Raw genomic sequence first — 9,558 nt, 5'->3', positions numbered from 1 at the left:
TATGTATACAAAGCCTACTCTCTCTGAAGTATTGAGTCATTTTATGTCTGTGAAAAAAACTTACAAAAACACTAAAATCTTACAGAGTGAAATTGTTGTGTAATGTACGGATTACATTGTGCAATGTTGTATATATAGCATGATTGAAAAATCCTGTAAGTCGCCTTGGATAAAGGTGTCAGCCAAGTGAACTAATAATAATAATAATAATAATAATAATAATAATAATAATAATAAAAGGTTACTCTTACAGGCTTGTCCAGGTGGAGTAGCCCATGAGTTTGTGAATGGGATCTTTGCAGTGACTCGACAACATGAAATTATACATTAATTAACTGCCGTCAGTGGTACTCCATGAACGCTCATAGAGAATTCCCTTTTTTCAGTTATCATTAAAGAAAAACCCGAAAGGTTATGTTAAGGAGCAGGGGAAATTAAAGAAGTATGTTTAAGCAAATGTCAAGCTGTGGTACCTGGATATTTTTATGTTAATGTATCCAGGTCTTAATAGAGTGTCTTTGAAAAACATATTTTTATTTAAATAATTTGTTAACCTTTTTATCACTTTGACTTTTGTTTATTTTACTCTATTGAATACAGGCAAGTTATTTATTAGTATTCACTTTGGCTGGTTTATATATAATTTAATTGGGAAAACAAATAGCCTTAGGGATTGGGCAAGTGAGATAAGGCCCATGTGCCACAGTGAAGCACTCACTTGTCAACCTTTTTAAATAATAATAATAAAAAACAGATTCCAACTGTGGTTAACATGTTAGAGATATACTGCCCTGTGATCTGTTTGTGAACCATTACATTTGACCTATTCTTCATTCCTGGGATTGTTTTTGCTTCATCAGATACATTTAACAAACCTCTGAAAATACATTTCCCTCTCCTTTGATATCATTGGGGTTAACCTTTTTATTTCAGGAGACATTATGCAATTTCAATCTTTTAATCCCCCCTGATTACCCAACTTAAATGACATTTATTGTGAGATATTACTTTTAATCAATGATAAAGGTTAATTACATTTTGATTTTTTTGTTACATTTTGTACTTGACCCCACTAAGAAAAGCTGTTTGAGCCTCCTAGATTAAACCAGCATCTATATGCAGATAACACTCAGATCCTTCCTTCTTTCTGGCAAAAAAATTGCTCGATTCACCAGAGGGTAAATACATGTACAGTAGATGGTTGGCTGATATTAATAATGTGTATCCTTAAAGGAACTTAAAACTCGCAAAACAAATGAAATTATTCTGTAAATCTTACCTGACTTGCTTTGCTGTTCAATTACTTTCTCAGGTTTGTAGGTACGCATTTATTTTGATTTATAGTTTATAATAAGTAAACAATAGGATGTATTTTTCACTGCATTCCAGATTGATCTGTAGTAAGAAGTAGAGAATGTTATAAGGAAGTGCATTATAGTTCTCACACATAGGGTGTTATTTTCAAAGGAGATCAGCTGGAGGATAGTGCTATACGGCATTATTTTGACTGTTTTTCCCTCCGATCGAGTATGTTCTAAAGCTGCAGAAAACACGGCAGGAATCTATCAGCTAGTTTGGTTCATTAGTCATTCAGACTCTTTCTTTTTGGAAGAATATATAACAATCTAAAAATCTATTTTCCAAAGACCAAAGTGGTGGATAATTTAAACTTCCACCATTTTCCTTTCCACCTGCTTCAGAAGGGTCAGTACATATACCCGCCAGTATAAAAAGAGTTACGACACTTCAGACCGAGTCACCCTAACTTTCAACATGGATCTTATGTTAGTAGAAGCTGCTAATATCATTGAAGAAAATCCAAGGAGAAGGGGGAGAGTTTAGGCAAAGAATAATTGTTTTTCATTTGGAAGCAGTGGCGCTGAAACAATTTTTATAGTGGAGGTGCTGAAAGCCTTATTATAAGCTACCTTCTTAACATGTCGATCGAGGCTTTTAAGAAGAAATCAATGTTCAATACGAATATGGGAGGGAATCTAAGAGAGAGAGGTACTGATTATTTGTTTGTTTGTATTAGTAAACAATATAAAGTTTGCGACCAATGGGATGTGCGTGAGCTCTGATACCCTGATTTGCATTAGGGGCAGAGCTGAGGGTATAAGAATTGGCTGGACCCGCCATTCTGTGTCACTGTTTTGTATCCTGTGAAGCTGACAGAGCTGTGGATTCTGATTGTGAGAGAAGTGTGCTAAATAAAAAGCATTCAAAGATCCAAATGTCTCTTTTCTGCCTCTTGTGAAAGGTTACATTGGCATCAGAAGCGGGATTCACGTTGGAACCCACAAGCGTCAAGCAGGACCAGTTAGGAGACAGAGAGATGGATCTGCTGGGTCCTCAATATGTCCCGGATCTGGTAGGATGGAAGGACCTCCTCGGTGACCTCGAGGGCCAGGGTTGGTTCCTTGTCTGCGGGGAGTTCCATGCCACTGCCAGCGTCGCCACCGCCGGAGTGCCCCATGCCACTCGCCAGAGTGCCCCATGCCACTGCCAGCATCGCCACTGCTGGAGTGCCCCGCACCACCGCCAGTGTTGCCACTGCTGGAATGCCCAATGCCACCTCCATATCCAGAGTGCCCAGTACTGCCGCCATATCCAGAGTGTCCTGCGCTGCCGCCACATCCAGAGTGTCCTGCGCTGCCGCCACATCCAGAGTGCCCAGCACTGCTGCCATATCCAGAGTGCCCAGCACTGCCGCCATATCCAGAGTGACCAGCACTGCCTCCATATCCAGAGTGCCCAGCACTGCCACCATATCCAGAGTCTCCAGCACTGCCACCATATCCAGAGTGTCCTGCGCTGCCGCCACATCCAGAGTGCCCAGCACTGCTGCCATATCCAGAGTCTCCAGCACTGCCGCCATATCCAGAGTGCCCAGCACTGCCGCCATATCCAGAGTGACCAGCACTGCCGCCATATCCAGAGTGCCCAGCACTGACGCCATATCCAGAGTCTCCAGCACTGCCGCCATATCCAGAGTGTCCTGCGCTGCCGCCACATCCAGAGTGCCCAGCACTGCTGCCATATCCAGAGTGCCCAGCACTGCCGCCATATCCAGAGTCTCAGCACTGCCGCCATATCCAGAGTGCCCAGCACTGCTGCCATATCCAGAGTGACCAGCACTGCCGCCATATCCAGAGTGCCCAGCACTGCCGCCATATCCAGAGTGCCCAGCACTGCCGCCATATCCAGAGTCTCCAGCACTGCCGCCATATCCAGAGTGCCCAGCACTGCCGCCATATCCAGAGTCTCCAGCACTGCTGCCATATCCAGAGTGCCCAGCACTGCCGCCATATCCAGAGTGACCAGCACTGCCGCCATATCCAGAGTGCCCAGCACTGCCGCCATATCCAGAGTGACCAGCACTGCCGCCATATCCAGAGTGACCAGCACTGCCGCCATATCCAGAGTGCCCAGCACTGCCGTCATATCCAGAGTGACCAGCACTGCCGCCATATCCAGAGTGCCCAGCACTGCCGTCATATCCAGAGTCTCCAGCACTGCCGCCATATCCAGAGTCTCCAGCACTGCCGCCATATCCAGAGTGCCCAGCACTGCCGCCATATCCAGAGTGTCCAGCACTGCCGCCATATCCAGAGTGCCCAGCACTGCCGTCATATCCAGAGTCTCCAGCACTGCCGCCATATCCAGAGTGCCCAGCACTGCCGCCATATCCAGAGTGACCAGCACTGCCTCCATATCCAGAGTGCCCAGCACTGCCGCCATATCCAGAGTCTCCAGCACTGCTGCCATATCCAGAGTGTCCTGCGCTGCCGCCACATCCAGAGTGCCCAGCACTGCTGCCATATCCAGAGTCTCCAGCACTGCCGCCATATCCAGAGTGACCAGCACTGCCGCCATATCCAGAGTCTCCAGTGCTGCCGCCATATCCAGAGTGTCCAGCGCTGCCGCCACATCCAGAGTGCCCAGCACTGCCGCCATATCCAGAGTGACCAGCACTGCCGCCATATCCAGAGTCTCCAGTGCTGCCGCCATATCCAGAGTGTCCAGCACTGCCGCCAATGCCGGAGGGCCCCGCTCTGCTATCAGCATGGTCGCTGTCAGCACCACCACTGCACGAGCCTCGCTGTCTGCAGTGCCACAGGGAGAAGCACCACTAAATCTTTTCTACGTAGACAAATATTGCTTCCTGATGTATTTGTACCCTTTCATTTCATCAAAATAATGTAACTTTATTGTAATTGTTAATGTGGATAGCGATATTGCTTCTGGCTGCTAGAGTAATGAATGGCAGTGATAATGTGTATATGCACACACACATTTTTATTGGTAAATGTCAGTACATTTGTCAGTATGTTGTATATGTGTAATGACAATTTACATTTACTACAAGTAATCGGTTGAGATTACACTGTTGATTTGTCCTGCAATTTTACAGATTAACTGTGTACATAGAGCAATTTTTTGGGGCGGATTGCACCGCTTAAATGTTCATTACTTATTCATTTAAAGACCCTAAACCACATCAAAGTATGCATTAAATGTAATCTGCCAGCAGGTAAAATGGAGGATCACTTTATAAATAGGCTAATATTATTTAACAGATTAACAGGTGGAAAGATTCTGCAGATTTTGCTGTTTCCAACGAAAATGAAACCCCTTTCCAAAACCGGGCCCACTGTGTTGTGGTTTTGGAAGCAGATATCACCATTTCATGTTTAATGTTGTGATTTTTATTTTCTATTGCTGTCTGTGTTATGTGTTTAATGGGTTGCATATTTGTGCATAGCTGTTTTATTCATTTGTGAGGGATGGATCCTGCTGGTTTTTCAGGTTACATTCTCAACTGAGATACATTTCTGTATTTTTTTTTTATTCTTTATTATTATTTTTTGCTTTTGTATGTTCTGCTTGTTCCCTGCTGGAGAATTTGTTTTCTGTGATTTCCTGAATTTCATCATTTCTTCATCTGTCTGAATAGAGATTGTGTGTGAAACCTGTAGTTTTGACCTGCTTTATTACTATTGTTGGTGTATATAATTGCTACTGGAAAGGGAATATAAAGAAATGGGAAGCATCAGATTTATGATGGGGCTGATAATAAGCAGCAGTTACAGAATACACAAAGAGGTGATGGTTTATCTCCTTCTCCACCAATACAAATCCTAGGAGGTTCTAACACAAACATCGCACTATAAGACTATTGTATTGATTTCCAAAAGAGTTAGGAACCTGATTGCTGGGCAACAATTTATTTAACTGTTGTTGTATTTGCTCACCTGCTAAAAAGCAAATAAAAGCCTTATTTATTGTGCAGCTGCAAGGCAGAAAACATACAAAGAACTCAAACCCATTATAAATGACATATTACTTCCTTCTATCTACTGATTCTGAAATAAGAATAACCAAAGTTGCGTTACAGGAATGCTTAATGATTCAACCCTGAATAAAGATAAATATCCAATCGACTCATAAGGCAGCCTTGTCAAGCAACCTGAGCTAACCTAAAGACCATAAGTTGTTCTTACCTGATTTTCACACTTTTTTTTTTTTTAAATAAAAAACGGAACTTAATTTTTTTAACATGGACCAATCATTGGCTTCTCGGGCGCATGTGTAAGTTTACAAGAGAGAACCAGACACTCTGCCTGTGACACGCTGCCAGCTGTGTGTTGTTTACAGGGAATCCCAGCCAAGGATTGGCCGTTTGGGGTTCTCTGACCGGCTTGTGGGTGTGTCCCTGCAGAGTGTCTCGCTATAAAAAGGAGCCCCTGGCACAGCAGGTGCTGAGCGCCTGTACCAAACAAGTCTGTATTATAGTCACAAACATGGGGTTTCCATGCAAGTTTTTTTTTTTAACTCAAGACATTTACACAAGAAAAATGTCTTGTGTAAAATGCTTTTTTGGGTTTCCATTCGCTCAGTTTATTTTACTCGAGTAAACTGGGCTTTTCACCCGACGTCATGCAAATGAATGGGAATGGTGGGAGTTGATATGTAAATCAGCTATGCATAAAGTACTCACGCTGTTTTTGAAGATTACTAGTGAAATTTTGTGAAAATGTGGTTTCCATGCACAGAGAACTGGTACACGAGTGAATCTAAGCTGCTATAATAAAGCAAAGTCCCTCATGCCTGGTTGGTTAATAATGTGTTTTACTGCTCTTGCCCAAATTGTTTTTCAAATGTCATTAGCATGGTGTCATGTCGTTAGTAGTGAATACTGTTTCAACTCATTTATCTTACGACTCATTCATTAAAAATGAACTCGAAGTATAAAATGAAACTGACCAACAGGTATTGCAGATCACCATGGCTGAAAAGCGGTGGAGACGATGCTGTGTATACTACCCTGGCTTAGAAACCCTACCCGTCCGGACGGCTGACAGCTGCTGAGGAAGCATTCAACACCACGCTTGGGCAAATATGGCTAGTGGGCACTTGAAAGGGAGGTGGCAGATACTGATGAAATGGACTGAAGTGCATTAGTTCGTTCCCAAAATTGCCACTGCCTGAACAAGCCCAAAACAAGCACAACCCATGTTAGAGTATGGATGCTTATGCAAAATCCAACCCGCAACTCTCAAAAACAAGCCGAATCCCGCTTATTATAAGAGGACTTGGCAACTGTGATGGTTACCTCAGCCGCCAGTTTCAATTGGACAGCAGCGATCTGAGGCTTGTGCTGTCAGAAATTCTCTCCTTTCTTGTAAGTTGTGTTGGATTTACTGTTGTGTTAAATATTAATGATGCAAACAAATAAAACACAATCAATACGTTCATTTGCAATTTTATTTGGTCAGTTCTGAGAGGGCATCAACAATTTGAATGTTGTTGTGCTGTTTTGGGCGATCGAGTTGGCTCATGACATCCAATTCACCAACTATATTTAATAAAGTGGAGGGCAGACACGTGTTCTCTTTGGACATAGCTGGGATCCAAAAATGGACGGGGATTAATTCAGTTAGACATTCAAGCAGCTCACTTGCTCTTCGTGTTTAACTTTAGCGTAGTTTTTACAGCAAGGGTATTCTCAAACAGCTGCTTTAATACTATAACAAGGGCATAACACAGTTCATGGCAAGTGGTTTTATATAGAACTGTAAACCCACAAGAGATATACAACATGACAGTCCAGACACAGAAAAAAAACAATAATAAAAAAAAGCTGTCTGAATTATTATTAAGGTGAACTACACAACTGCTAACCATAAAATCGCCCATCAGTCACTACTTTCTGCCGTGTTGGAATCCACAGTAACAACTGACCTGATCCCTTGCAATATTTATAGTTAAGGATAAACACACTCATTAACATTTACACCTGAAATACGGGTTTCCATGCGAAACTGGGCGTGGATTTTCCCAGTTGTTCTCAAGAGTAAATGAGATTTACCCTATCCCTCTCTGGCCGTTTTTTTTGGCCACAAACCTGATTTACACGAGTAATTCACGCAAACGTGCACGCGCATCGCCATTTCACGTATAAATTGACCCCCATGGAAACCCCATGAAAGAAGCCTGCTTTTAAAACCATGATCATCTTGTTTGGTACAGAGATCAACGTTTTTCATTTAATTCGCCTGTAAAAGGAACAGGGATTAGTTTAGGTATTTTGAAATCCCACTTAAAATGTATTGCTCGGAAGTGTGTGTCAGCGGGACCTCCATTTTAGTAGGAGCAGCACATCACCACTGCAAACTTACAATGCTTTTGTTTTTGCACTTTTTGTTTATTTCGTTTCTGCACATTTGTTTTATGGTCACCCATGGTATACCATTGTTAGTATAACCACGTGGTTAATTATTATTATTATTATTATTATTATTTATTTCTTAGCAGACGCCCTTATCCAGGGCGACTTACAATTGTTACAAGATATCACATTATTTTTACATACAATTACCCATTTATACAGTTGGGTTTTTACTGGAGCAATCTAGGTAAAGTACCTTGCTCAAGGGTACAACAGCAGTGTCCCCCACTGGGGATTGAACCCACAACCCTCCGGTCAAGAGTCCAGAGCCCTAACCACTACTCCACACTGCTGCCTTATTATTGTTACTATTAATAAATCCTGAGCACCTGAGCGGCGTTTCAGCGCCAGCCTCTGCCTCTGTCTATTTGTAAGTGGACTACCTAGACCTACTCAATCTACTTAAGGTTTCTTTGCCAATAAGTTGCAAAAAATTGCTTCCTTGCTACCTAATTAAGTATATAGGGTGGCAGGTTGTCCATTGGGGAAAGTTGTGCTTTTGTGTTTTAGATCACCATTCTTTCTTCACCTCATACGAAAGGAACCTTTTAAGAAATGTACTTTGCAGTAAATTCCTTGGTGCAAAATGTGCTGGTGACCTTAACCATAGCTTTTTTTAGATTAACTCCACCTACAAAAATAACATTTCTAAAAATAAACACAGAAAAAGGGAATTTTAATTTGCCAAAAATATATTAATTCTATTAGCAGCTACTGGTTTTTGTGAAAAAGTTTTATTTCACTTGTAACAGAAAATAATAATAATAAAAACTTGACAGCATAGCAACCGCTAATAATAAAAATAGCTCACGAAACCTAGCATGAGCTAAATTTAGCATTTTGGTGTATTGTACTTTTTATTTTAATTATTTATGTGTTTCATACATGTTTGAACATAAGGTTTAGACTGTGCAGTTCATTTTTTAATAACCATTTTTATATATGTTTCAATTGTTTTGTGCCAGGGTGCAATAAATGAGCTTGGGAATCATACATGATTTCCATGTTAGGTACACGCAGACAGGCTGCTACAGAAAAAAGAAAACTCATGGTAGTAATGCAAGGCATTTCCACTAGAACAAAAAAAAAAAATCAGTTAACATGAAGTTATTGAGAAGAAACATTAGGGACAAACCTTAAACAAGCCTGCCTAAAAGTTGGGAAGTCCCTTAGAAGTCTTGAGGACTTGCATAAAAATATATATCTGGACCAGTGCCCTTAGCAGGATCACGCTTCAGTAAAATCTCATCTTATAACCATAATACTGTATAAATGATCTGTTAGATAGAAGCGAGACTCCTGAAATGCAGGTGTGATGTTTTCACATCTTACCATAATGATGAGGCAGGATTCAGTGATGAAGATTGATTTACCAGACCCTAATATTTTCCTCTGTAACCTTGTCTGCAGAATTCCTCTCACATCTCAGCCTTATGCTTCCAGGGTACAGTAAACAGCTCCTCATGCTGATACTCTTCACCATTTCCACATCTAAAGTGGAATATATTCAAGTCAGATCCTTAAATAGTCTCCAGCTATTCTTACACTTACAGTTAATAGGAAAAAGACCTATTGTCTGAGTGCAGTTAGTGATGTCATTCATTTATACGGTTTACTGATCTCCATGACTAAAATTACATTATTTTCTATTAACAATAGCAGAGCTAACATTTTTTTTTCCTTTGTCTTACAGGGACTCACACATACTGTACAGGCCAATATAGGCAATACAAATGTATGTATTTTATTCATGATTTCTCTTACCATGTTTTTCCATCGTTAGGTGTACTAATTTAATAATCTTAAATTGAACAATTAGACGATAC

Source organism: Acipenser ruthenus, chromosome 3 (genome assembly GCF_902713425.1).
Source record: "Acipenser ruthenus chromosome 3, fAciRut3.2 maternal haplotype, whole genome shotgun sequence".
Classification (NCBI taxonomy): domain Eukaryota; kingdom Metazoa; phylum Chordata; class Actinopteri; order Acipenseriformes; family Acipenseridae; genus Acipenser; species Acipenser ruthenus.
This window is presented reverse-complemented; position numbering follows the sequence as displayed.